At 37.5% G+C, this 13,390-nt stretch overlaps 1 pseudogene; it reads right to left on the bottom strand.

Moving 5' to 3' along the window:
• Positions 1-40: 40 nt before the first annotated feature.
• LOC131783597 (uncharacterized) lies at positions 41-4,754 on the bottom strand (annotated as a pseudogene).
• Positions 4,755-13,390: the final 8,636 nt, after the last annotated feature.

The following is a 13,390-nucleotide window of genomic DNA, read 5'->3' as shown; positions in this document are numbered from 1 at the left end:
TCCTGCATTGTCAATGATTTCCTATTACCCATGAAGTGATTCAATTTCTACGTTTAACTGTTTTAATACCTGCAATATCTTTTGTTTCTGCGGGAACCAAGGCTCGATTATTGAAGATGCGGGTCCTCAAGTTTTCCTTGCACTTTTTCAGCACCATTACTAGTCTTTCTTCGCCATCTTTTTAGAGGAGAGATGTACCGTAGAACTTCACAATGTGAGGATGGTCCAACCTCCTGAGAAAGAAATCAACTACACACAGACAAGCATTACTAAGTCAGATTTTTGTCTCAGTATAAACGCAGTACAGGAATGATCGAATAAAACAATGAAGTTTAATCATTATTATACCTATCATTATTATTATTATTATTATTATTATTAAATAGTAATAGAAAGATGATTTTAAAGTCAAGAACAAAAAAATCGCTCTCAAAGTCCAAGGAGACACATGGGTGAAAAAGATGTGGAAAGTCGCATATATTTTACCAAAGAATAGTAATAGTACAACATTCGGGTAAAAGTACGGTTCTAGTAGGTTTTTCCTCAGAACAAAATTGAACTATATTTCTTTTCACAAGAAACACTACCAAATCCTTTTTAATGTTAATTTTTTGCTGTTGTGACAAAGAAAATCTTCCTTTTTCTGATAGCCCACCACCGACCTTGTAAATTGGGTGTATTCCTGGCCACGCAAAATTAATTCACTGTTAGAATTTACATATAATTTTAAAACTCGTTTTGGGCATGTTTTTAGCAGTTCCAAGGAGTGGCTGGTATGACTCCTGTATCTCTTTGTATGACCGCGTCTCATGCCTGAGTTGATTATACAACATCTTGTCAGCATGTATTAGCTTTGGAATACGAGCCTCAATATGCTTCAGACACAATTTTGCCTCGCTTAGTTGACTCTTTACGAACACCTTGAGAATGGACTCATTTGTGACATTGTTTAGGTAGTCTACTGACCTCTCAGCCATGAGAGAGCATCTGTCTTTTTCGTACCTCCTAAGTCTCCTTGAATCTTCAACTTTGTTTTTGATCGACATTATGCCGACTATAGGGCTGCCAATCACCAAAGCAAAGCAAAGGAGAGGGCCGCGAGAGAGTGGAACCCAGATTGGGCTGGTAAAACCGGTAGCAAACTTTGCTGCCATAGAAAAGCTTTCAGCAGAGGGATCAGCTTCTGAAACACTGATTGGGTCATCAGTCGTAACACTTTCTTGCAGATTCCGGATTTGCCCCTCAACAAAATCGTACTGCTCCTGAAAATAATGCAAGAGGGAATCTCGAGCGTCGGTAAACACTCGTTCATCTTCCTCCCAATGTTCTATGATTTCCCGCAACCTTGTTTGCAATGCCTTATTGATATTGTTTTCTGTGACCTGCCACGAGACCTCTATTTCAGGAACCTCATCCAATTTCCATGAGGTGAAACGTGTTCTGACCTCATCTGACTTGAGAAATATGGAGAGCTTCTGAACTGCCTCGTCGATTTTAGCTTTCAGATGTTTTCGGAGGTCTTCTACCACTTTACTTTGTTCGCTTTCAATGGCTGACAGACGGTTATTGATTCTCTCCATTTTCTTAGCGACCTTGTCACGATCTCTTTCGGCATTCATAACAAAGGCCTTTGCTTGATAAACTACCCGTGAAAGGAGGTAATCAAGCCATCTAAAATATGAATAGATATATTCAATAACTGACATGGTTTTTACCTCAAAAATCATTACCGTTTCACGATTCTTGGCTCACTCTTACCACTCACTCTTATGGCACGGAACTAGGGATAAAGATTGGACGTTTGCTTGCTTTCTTCAGAACGGACAAGGACAAAAGGGATCCTTCTTCCGTAGAATGAAGTATCAAAGCATCCAAGCTTTAAAGTATACTTAATGCATTTCCTATTATTGAGTCTCTAATGTTATCTCCGAAAATCGTTTCTAAAAAGATAACAGTAAAGGGAGAGAAAGAAAGAGAGAGGGGGAAAGATCTAGCAAACAAATTAACTCAAACAACGGAGCGCTCTAAGATTCAGAGGACAAGAAAGTGGTTAATTTGCGCTGTAGAATTTGATGGGAGCTCCTGCAATAAATTTGAGCGTAGCTCATAATTTCTTGTCAATTTAATTTAGCACTCAGTTTCTTGAATTTTTTGGTCATGTCTACTCTGCAGAATTTATGAAAGTGTCTCATGTTTTAAATTAAGGTTAAAAAACCCCCATATACAAATTGTTCAACCTGTTGACTGGTATAGAATTTAAACTACTTTTAATCATTTAACTGTAAAAGCCAGAAAGGCACTCGATGAATTATCTATTAGACAAGTCTCGCTCCAAATTTAGATAGGCTTTTTTGTCCTCATTTTTACTTTACATCCTATTAGCAACCATTGCAGATGTTTTGTTGTTCTAACCACAATTTATTTAGAAGTAAGCCAAGAGAAAAGCTCAGTGGGAAAATGTATAAATAATTGTTTATATCTAATGACCCGTGCATCCCATACCAAGACCAGATTTCAAAACGCCTCTCCTTCAACGCGGTACAAAACGCTCTTCGATGAAAATTCTCCCTTTTCATTAGGTGTCACTTTTCTCACTTCTTTGAGCAACTTTTCGAGCTATAAAATAAATAAGAGTTTAATCTTAATCAGTATCAATGTAATGGTTTGAAAGCTTCTAAAGGACAATGGGTCAAACTCTGACTTATCAAAGCCCTTTCAACGGGGCTCCTCACGGTTTACTAAATTGTTGCCATTTGGGAATGGTGGTTATTCTTAACATTGACCCTGTCTTTCTGGACTCCTCCGGCGTTGTCAGTTTTTATGACATAAACAAATGCGAAAGCTTCAGGTAAATACTTCACGACCTCTTCATCCATGAGTTCGGATTCTCTAATTCCAGGACTGTCGACAATAACAACGCCATTCTGAAAGGACAAATCAAATGAAGGTTTTATCATTATTGTAATTTTTATTATTTGACTCTTTGACCACTATGGCGTTCTGACAACTTTAAGGCTGTGATCCTTAATCTGGTTATAAGAAGTACAACCCTGTCTTTAAAAAAGAGTAGCTTCGATAACGTATAATTTCTAAGAAAGTTAATGCTCTTTTCATATGAATTTGAGTATCCTCAGTTTAACCATCGACTAACCTTATTCGAGGTATATAACACAAAATCTGGTTCTTAGTTTTGATTAATGGAAAATTCTATAATTCAATCCTTAGGAAAAGGATTTTCATTGTTCTCTTCCCTTGGGTTAAACCAGTCGATGAGCAAGGACACATGCTTTTAAAAATTTAGCACTGAATTTATCTATTGTGAGCTATGAGCCATGCTCTAAGCATTTGCTGTGCGATTATTTGTCCACTATGCATAACAAATGATTTTAGTCCCACACCATTTTAGATACTAAAATTCTGTTTGCCGTTTTGATTGACCTTCTGATCCTAATCTTATCCATCTAAACTAAAAAAATAGGTATTGAAAATAATTATTCTATTTCTTAGTTAATTGGAAAAGTCGAAATAAACACTGTGTAGCTACCTGCAAGATTTGATGAGTTCTTCAAGTTCTGGTTAAGTCAGTCGATGGGCAAGGACTTAGCATTGTTTTCGTCTATTTTGAAGCATAAGCGAAGCATTTTTTGCGATATTATTTGTCCATCAAGCATAACAAATTATTTTAGTCTAAAATTCTGTTTGTCCTTTGATTGACCTTCTGATCTTAATCTTGTCCATCTAAACTAAAAAAAGGAATTGAAAATATTTATCCCATCTCTTAGTCAATTTGCAAAGTTTGAATGAACACTGTGTAACTACCTGCAGGAGTCGATGAGGCCAGAAGAGTTCGATCTTTTTATAAACGGAACCTTTTTCTCGATCTGTATCCTTCATGTGGACAAATGGAGAGAGCTGCTGGAGATAACTTTCATCAGAAGCTTCTGTTGGTTGCTCCAGGAAATATTCCCAAGTTTCATGCCCTGTTTTAGGATCCTTGTCTTTGAAATGGGCCACTATTTTACGCTTCTCCCCATATCGCAATTCACAAATTGTGGAAGTTGTACTGAGTACTGAGTACGGAAGAAGTTCTTCTCCCAGAATTAGATTTATTAAGCTGCTCTTCCCAGAGCCAGTCTCGCCTGGAATGCAATGATATCAAAAATAATTATTACGTTGTACTATCTTCCAACTAACCGAGCGTAGGTGCTCTACTGAAAAACATTGGCCCTCGATTTTGGCAAACGAACCGAGCGCTGCTGGTTTGTATAAAAACAACAAAGGGCCAACATTCCTCAGCAAGCCTCAAACAGTAAATGGTAAATAGTACGAATTATGGCACGCGAGTCATGTTTGTTTACTTTTCTTTTTTTAAGACACTTCCGATAAATTGAATCCAATGAGATTCTGTCGTAACGTGTGTTTGTGGTTTCTTTGCAAAGAATGCGGGTATTTAAATGTAATTAATGTTGTTTTTGTTTTTTCTTTCTCTCTTTCTTTCTTATATTTTTTTGGCAGTTTCAGGCGCAAAGTTTAATCCCAACCAAGTAAGAACCATTCAGAACCCCCGAATTTTCAAATTGTCTGATCGGGTGTTCACCAGCCGATCCAAAATAATAAAGAAGGAAAATATGTCATTATATAGTAGTATCACCATATGACGGTCATTTACTTGCTACTAGAAGGATATATTCTTTCCTCTTTATATCTATTTGATGTTTACGTATCAGCTCATCAAGGTTGCCTATTTGGCGCATTCAGCATAAAGACCATATAAGATTTTCTTCTTTCTTATGTCGTGATCTTTTGCTTCTGACAGAATAGAGAATGCCTAGAGAGGAAAAAAGTTATGTTTAAAAATAGCACTGGATTAAGCTGAAAATTGATGATTATTTTACAGATGATAAATTAAGTTTTAAGAAAATGTCAAAAATCAATCCATATCGAAATCTTAAGATCTTATATACAGAATTTTGATCATGTATACACATGCGCTTTCTCCTTACTTTTAAATCATTAGGCTGAAAGTTGCTTTGTCGCAAGTCAATAGTAATAATATACTGCAAGCAGATCGAATTGAGCGGACAGTGATGAGAGCAAGACAGCAAATCTATAGTTAACAGGAGGATTGAAAAAGGTTACATTCTCCAAGAAGAAACCTTGCATTATCGGAGTGGAAAGCTAGAGCTGTATGATTGGAAATTCCTTTAGAAGCTATAGATATTGTATTTGAGCGGTCATTCGATAGATGTACGAATTCTAACCGACTAGTAACTTCATGGTTTTTAAAGGAGAACCCCTTGCTTGCCCTGCCAATAGAGCACTTTACTCTTTACAATTGATCATTAACCAGGTTAGAGGCGTCACACATGCATTTTCTGCCACTTATTATTGAATTTAAACGCTACACATTTGGCATAACAAATAAAGGCACGGATATCATCATGATTGAATTCCGCGTTACCGCTAATGTCTTATACTGGTAGACAGTTTCCTCGATAAAGGTCTCAGTTGTTGTCGGCTGGGCGGTAAGGATAATTCCCTCCCCACCTGTATAAGAAGAAATGGTTTCTATATTCAGAGAAGACCGTCTTGAACGCAGGGCTTGGCACCAAAATGGGCGTAAATCTGTCTGGCGAGTATTACGGTCAAAATATTCAAGCATCCTGAGTCACTCCCCGAAAGCAAAATTGCGCTTTTAACCAGAGAAACGAATTCTTACCTGACCTGCAGCCTAGTTCGGCTTAGTTTGCGACTGGCTTAATGTAGTGATAACCTGAGTTTTCAACTCGTCTCATGTTTTAAACCCTTTCGACGAAATATCAAGGGCCTCCATGATTTTAACCATTTCATACAGATCATCGATTTCATCGATAGTTTTCGCTGAGCTACAAGCCATAGTGTCGAGTTTTCAGTGGCTGGGAACTCTAAGAACACATCAAAGCGGCGAAAAAGACTTGAAGAGCTTCAGTTGATCGTGAGGAGCATTTCATAAATAGATGCTTATTATTTATTGCCAAGTGTAAACAAAGCATGACGTTGCACCTCTGAGAAAGTTTAACTCTATCAGTGGTTAATGTATCTTTCTATTTTGATTTGTTTATACATCTCTCTATTTCTTTTCTATGAATTAGTATGATTCTTCTCAGGGCAAAATAGATGAAAATTTGGAGATGTATTTTTCATTCAGTTCCAGACGTTAAACGATTAGTATAGCAAACGCACCTAACAGGGAGCGACTTCTCCTAAACTCTCTTGCACTCCTGTTGCCAAATCGATGGCAACAAATTCAAAAGAAATCAATTCAGTAAAATAAACCGTGCTCAAAACCTTAGCAAGCAGATTTTGAAGATAAATTTATAAATGCTAGAATCTTTAATTGGGCTTCGATATTTCTGTTTCGTGTATGTCAATAAGGTCACTCCTGGTTACGCTGTGGACTAAGACGCGACGCAATTCCGGGAAATGAAGTGCGACCTGGAGTTGTAACTTTGTAGGGAAGAGAGAGTCAATTTTGTTCTATCTCTGTCTAAGAAGATATTATGAATTGATTTTCTTTTACATGCACGAAAAGATATTCTCATGTAACAGCGAAATTATCAAGATAATTGTTGTGTTGGTGCCCGGCTTCTTGTTACTTATTTGACGTACAAAACTAGACAGTGGGGAGGGACAGGGAGCGGGAATCCGGGAGGAGAGGACGGGAAGCGGGAGTCCGGGAGGAGAGAGCGGGAAGCGGGAGCAGAAATTAACAAGGCGTTCGTTTGTTGATTATTATTGCTCATCGTTAGTTAAAAACCAGTACCCAGCAAACAATCCGGGCAATAGACAGTTTTGTCTATGACATGACGTCACGAACGTGACGTATAATTTCGGTTTGGGAAAATGAGCCAAAATTGAGGGAAACGACGGTAAACTACTTTGCGTTGAGACATCATTGGTCGATTGAAGTGTGTACACGTGAGCACGGTCAGTCAGTAAAGCAATACGCCAGAATCGTATGGGCTTCTCTTACCTCCTCTCTTGAAGTTGCCAGCTATGACTGCTTTCCCTATCGTTTTTCCGTAACGTTTCAACCTCCTCTGTTTAGCGTAAAAAATTAAAAGAAAAGTAGTTTTCGACTCATGTTTTTTAAAACTTTTTCGTTTTTGGCTATTCATGTTTCAAGATTCTCCTCTGGCTGGAAATACACGACGTCTTTTTCTGATTTTTCTGTTATTTAATTCGGTAACCTCTGCTGTAACTGCATGTAATGTGGATGTCTTCAAGAAAACTTGAGATAATACCTGGATTTCATTTCCACATCATAGATATCAATTCCAAACATCAATCAAGTTTTCTCTTTAGGCTTAATTTGAGTTGATGTTATTAGCGGCTATATTAAATAGGTTGAAAAGTTTTAGATGGTATTTTCTCATGTTTGCCTTTAATTGGTCAGGGAAATGGAAAATTTGTGGCATATACACCACGTTTGAAATGCCAAGTTCATAATAAGCTGACAGGATTTAGGAGGGTGTATGTGGGAATAGGCTCTCTTGTCTGTATCTTTGATGTGCTAATTGCTCCTGTTGCCAATGTTTTGATGAGGTTGGGCTGTTAGGGAAAAGTAACTGAAGATTTTAGTAAGCAGTGACTTTTTTCAAACCTGGAAACTGTTATCTTGAAAGCCATATTTGTGCCTAGTAATTCATTCTTATTCTGATGAACTATTTTTAAGAAGGATACAATATTTTATCAAATAAATTTGATGCATACAGGCTGTGCACAAAACTTTAATTTTACTTTGATGTTATAGAGAATACCAATCCCTACACATAAAAAAAATGTTAGAAGGATCAGAGGAAAAAATAATGTGCCATACATCTGGAAGATTTCATGTAATTATTTTAATTACATGAAACTTAACTGATACTAGGAGATCTAAGAATATTCAAAAGAAAAGAAAAATAAGAATTCAGCATAGACCGGATAAACAAGGTTTTTAGAAGAAAAAATGTTTACTAATGAAAAAGCTGAGCAAACTTTTTTACAACACCTGATTGTACCCGTATGGCACCTAGTGAAGTCATTCGAAGTAGTCATAATCCAGGTTTTATATGTTGAAAACACATGCACAGGCAGATTTCTGTTAAACTTGTAGCTCAAGCCTGTGATGACTTCAAAATTTTGACACATACCTCTAAAGGAGAACAAATAAATTTCAAGTTTCTATTTATTCAGTTTACATGTTGGTTAGTCAGATAAAATTGAGTCAGACACTTACATTGTATACAATGATAGGTTCAAGAAATTTTTACGACTAATTTTTAAGGTTAACCTACCTGGAACAATGACCTACATGAAATAATTAGACTAGGTTTATACTGATGATGCGAGGAGAGGGCAGGCTTTTCTTTCTTCATTTAAAGATATATACCGAAGTTATGGTCTTTCCACAAGCTCAGTGGAAAGTGAGAGTGAATGAGACTGATGTTATTTTGATAATCATCCAAAGGAGGACAAAATGTAAGATATGGTCTGCACAACTCTCTTATTTTAATTTTTTAATCTTTAAGGCTAAGGCATTTATATTCTTGCTTTATGCATAATGTAGACACCAATTAATTTAACTTTCACGTGTCAAAATACAAACAATGTTCTCTTCATCTATGTGCCCTAAACATTACAGGGGAGGAGGCAGGTCAGAGTAAAAACATGAATTGAAACAATTGCGAACTGAGTACCCAGTTTTCTGGGAATTCCTAGTGATTCTCAAAAATTCCCAAAAGGACTCTTGGATTCCATGATCAAAAAAAATTTTTATTGTGATGCAAATTAATGTCTCATGTTCACTGATGTGCCAAAATCATCAAACATTCATTAGCTGTTCCATGGTACACAACTTCCACAATAATTAACAATAATTACATTGTTATCTACACTTAAAGAACTTTGTTAGTTATGAACATAAGTTACTTCCCTAACCTACATTACTGGTTGCCTTTGTTAGAAAACCTTGGAACAGTCAAGCTCAGTTGCCTCAAACACTGTCAGAGACTTTTTGTTGACAATATTTTTAGTAGAAATTTCATGCCTTAGACAAACAAATTCAACACCTAACTAATCTTTCTTTTTTCATGATTGTTGTTGCTGTTTTTTTTCAGTTTTTTGCTCTGTTTTCGTGACTAATTGCTGTAATTTTTTTTGCTGTTTTTATTCTTACAAAACATTTTTGTAAGAGTTCCAATACTTGTGGATCATCCACACACTTTGCAAACATTTGGTATGCAGACAAGACAGAGGTAGTCAATGTTCCTTTTGAGAAAAAACACCTTTTAAATGACGTCTTCAATTTACTTTATTTGAAACTCTGACCTGAAAATATTTGTCAACAAGACTTGTTAGTAGTGAGAAGTACCAACCAAGTTTCCTTTCATAACTTAATTTCTTAAATGTCCCAATCACTGGATCTCCCAAAAAATATTACATCTTTTTATTTTTGGTGCAAAATACAAGTCCTTCCTTATATAAAAATGAAAAGTGCAAGTCACACTTCAATAATAACAGCTCTAAAGTTTACTTGTTGTTCTTCTCTGTCTGTCAGCTATCAACAAAATTGTTTTATACTTCGGATTGTGCATAATTATTTGTGGACCAGAGTTCCAACGCACCTCTGTAATCGCATATAGTTACTTCTGTCTCTTGTACAAATGTTTCTCCTTTGTAAGACGCACTCTACTCTGTTGTCAATACTGCTTTAAGTTCAGTGAAAACGACTGACTGAGGAATCGAGATGGCGGTGTTGGAACGTGTTGCTGAACGCTTGCTACGGTTAAGCCTTGTAGATTTAGGTACTGATACACTGGGATCATCTATGTATCTCTTATACTTCCTAATGTGGTATCCTTCTTTTATAAGTATGAGGGTAAAAGACGATTTGTAGTCGCATTCAAACTGTGATTGGCTTGTGTTATTTCTCACCTTTGCCATGAACACAACTCAAGTGAGTTTCGAGTCTTTGCTTCCTCGACAACTTTCGGCCACAAATCGTGCATTTGTGATACGATAGATTCTTGTCGATTATTTCTACATAGAGTGAGCTCACATCATTATTTATGTCAGCAAGGTATCCATCGTCTAGAGGCAGAGAACCGGTCGGAGAAGTCAGAATAAAGTTGTGCGTTTCTCTTAACACTGCAATCGGCAAGCCAGCGGATTCACTTTGCTAGCCAATGACAAGTCCTAAAAGATCCACGTGATCATACCCGTGATCGGAAACAAAGAAAACTCCATTTGGCGCTCATCTTTGAATGTACTTTTCATCGGTTGATTGTTTTTCTCAAGAAACACGGACTTTTGTATTCCTCACAATACCACTTTCATAAAGGGCATTCAACCCAACACGCAATATTAGACATGATTGTTAATGATATATACAGACAAACGTGAAGCAATGATTGCTATCTTGTGGAGTATTCATTGATCTTAAAAAAGCATTTAACCCAAAATGTCATTCATCACGACATTTGCTTGATAAGCTCAATCACTATGGCTTTATGGATTAATAAATGATTGGTTTGCCTCATATCTCAAAAATCGCACAAAAACAATGCAAGTAGGCCATCCTACATTAGATAACACTGTTGTTGGATGTGGTGTTCCTCAAGGACCAATTCTTGGACCATTGCTTTTCTTGCAGTATATGTCAATGATATCCACAGATGCTCGCGTAAATTTAGTTTTTTCTTAGCAGATGACGCTAATATTTTGTATGCAGACAAAATTTGAAAGACCTTGAGACAATGGTCAACAATGAACCACAAAACCTTTATAACTGGTTGACAGCCAACAAACTAACTATTAACATTAAAAAATTCAACTTTGTAATTTTTCATCCTTGCCAAAGTAAAGTAAAGTAAAGCCTTTGGACAGGCCCAAGTGGCCTGAGGGGTCAGCGCTTAAGTCTGGTTTCTTAGCATGAAGCGGCTAGGAGTATTGTTACTCCCCCCTAAATGGGATGCTAGTTCATCACAAGGTTACGCCTAGCATATTTTATGGTACCCATTTGTACACCTGGGTGAAGAGAAGCACTGTGAGAGTGAAGTGTCTTGCCAAAGGACACAACACAATGACCCCTGCCAGGGCTTGAACCCAGACCACTCGATCTGGAGTCAAGCGCACTAACCATGAGGCCACTGCGCCTCCACAAAAGAAACTTGCTAATACCAACCAAAACTTTGCATGTTTGATAATGAGAAGAATAAATATGTTTGTCTATAGTCTAAAGTTTACCTAAAATACCTGGGCATTCATATTGATCAGAATCTCTTTTAGAAAACCACATTGATTCTATTGTTACAAAAATTTGTAAAAATGTAATGGGCTTAAACTTGCAAAGCTATGCCACTCTGTACCTTAACCAATATTACTGAATGTCTACAAGTCACTAATTCACTAATTCATTCTCATTCAACCTATGGTCTTGCTGCCTGGGGTCAGAGCGTTTAATTACACGATCACAGCTCGGACGCTTCTTGCAAAATGTAGTGACTATCAATTTTAGAGACTGACTCTTCAGTTTCTAGCATTAGGAAAAATAATTGTACCGCAAGCATGTTCATCATAACCTGAGCAGTAAGTACGCCTCGAGATGCTGGGCGAAGAGAAAGTGGCTTCATGTTTTGTGAGACCCACCATTTCCAGAAGTTCGAACGAATCGAGTAGAAAGCGTGAAAACATAGCGCTGATAAGTACCATGACCAAACAATGAAATTCACGCCTCCTGCAGTTGGACTGACACCATTTTACCCGTGACTTTGTTTGCACTACACATTTGCGGTCGGCAATTAAAATTATCACATGCTTGACGGGTCACATGACAATATTGTCCAGATCAAATTACCGCGTCGGACTTAATGTCAACATGAACATCGCTGACTCAATCTCATTTTATTAAATTTTGAGAAAGGCCGTGACACCGATCTTAAGGTAAAACAACACATCTTTGACAAAGCGAAATTTTTTTAAATGAACAATGTAAACCTTGCGATGGTTCACTGAGGAGAGAATGATGGAAACTTTCTCAAGCCGTTCGCTATCATTTGATAACTTCCTAGGCGAAACATAATCTGCAAAATAACTTCTTTTTTAATGCAAAAGTCTTTGTTTTACCGAAACGTGATTTAAAACTCAACACAAGCTAAATGTAGTATAAAACGACGATTGGTGAAAAGAGGTTTGAATTTTCTGGGCCTTAGTGTAAGAGAAAACCCCCATACGACATGACTTATCTCCTCTTCCTTCTCGAATCCTTTGTAGTTCGCTTCTCTTTGCTAATGACCTCTTTTCAGTCTGTTTTCTGGAGCTGTTTGTATTTCCTTCTCACGTTGCTCTCCACTATATATTCGCCTTTTTACTAATGCTTTTCCTTGTTCTATTTCGCGTTCCTCTCGTCGTGTTCTGCTTATTTTAGCGCGCTTTCTAACTTTCCTGCGCGTTTTTCTCGACTCGCTGTACGGCTTATACTTCTTGCTTTCTTTGGTCGCTCTGTCTCTTTCTCTCCATACTACATTGTGCTGAACTGATTTTAGCACACCTATTCAAGCAAAAATCGCGCGATCGTATCGAGCTGCCATTTTTGTTTTGCATATTGACACTTTCAAAGCTCGCACCCATATCTCCCGCAGTCAAAACCCAATGTAGCTTCCTTAAGTCAATTTACTGTGACAAAACTAAATATTTGATTCAATTTTTCCCCCTGGATTTAGTGTTCAACTTATCAATGTGAATCTGCGTTAATCTTCCAAGCGGAAATATAGCTAACACAATAAGAGCGGCATGGCCGCTGCCCCACCAACGGGTGCATCACATAAAGTCCTTCTCTCAACTCACGAGAAAGAAAACTTCCAGCGGATTGCGAGACTATTGGTGGCTGGAGGCACAGCCATAATGCGAGAAATGTTTGATCAGTTTTTCAGCCCTCATCAATTTGTCGTGAGAATAAACAATCCTGCCGTTAAGCGTAAGATTAAGAAGGCAAAACTTTCCAAGCCACAAATGGAATGCCTTTATCCAAAACCGGGAACATGCAATAGAACTTCGAAAGACTTCGACATTAGCCTCCTTACAAACACTATTTAAAACAGTTTGTAACCTTACTCCACCAGCATCTGGGTGGGATACCTTTCCACCACCAACAGACCATTCTACAGCTGCTGATCTGACAAGAATTAAAGAATACCGCAACAAAATTTGCCACGGCTACCCTGAAATGGAAATGGGTGAAACTGAATTTAATTCGTTATGGAACGACATTCAAAAGGGTCATGTGACACTAGCAGGCTCGATAAGTCATTCAGCTCAAAGTGCATGGGAAAGATTGATTGAAAAGTTCTTAACTGATCCGCTAACGTCT

This window comes from Pocillopora verrucosa, chromosome 6, assembly GCF_036669915.1.
Source record: "Pocillopora verrucosa isolate sample1 chromosome 6, ASM3666991v2, whole genome shotgun sequence".
Taxonomy (NCBI): Eukaryota; Metazoa; Cnidaria; class Anthozoa; order Scleractinia; family Pocilloporidae; genus Pocillopora; species Pocillopora verrucosa.
This window is presented reverse-complemented; position numbering and strand designations above follow the sequence as displayed.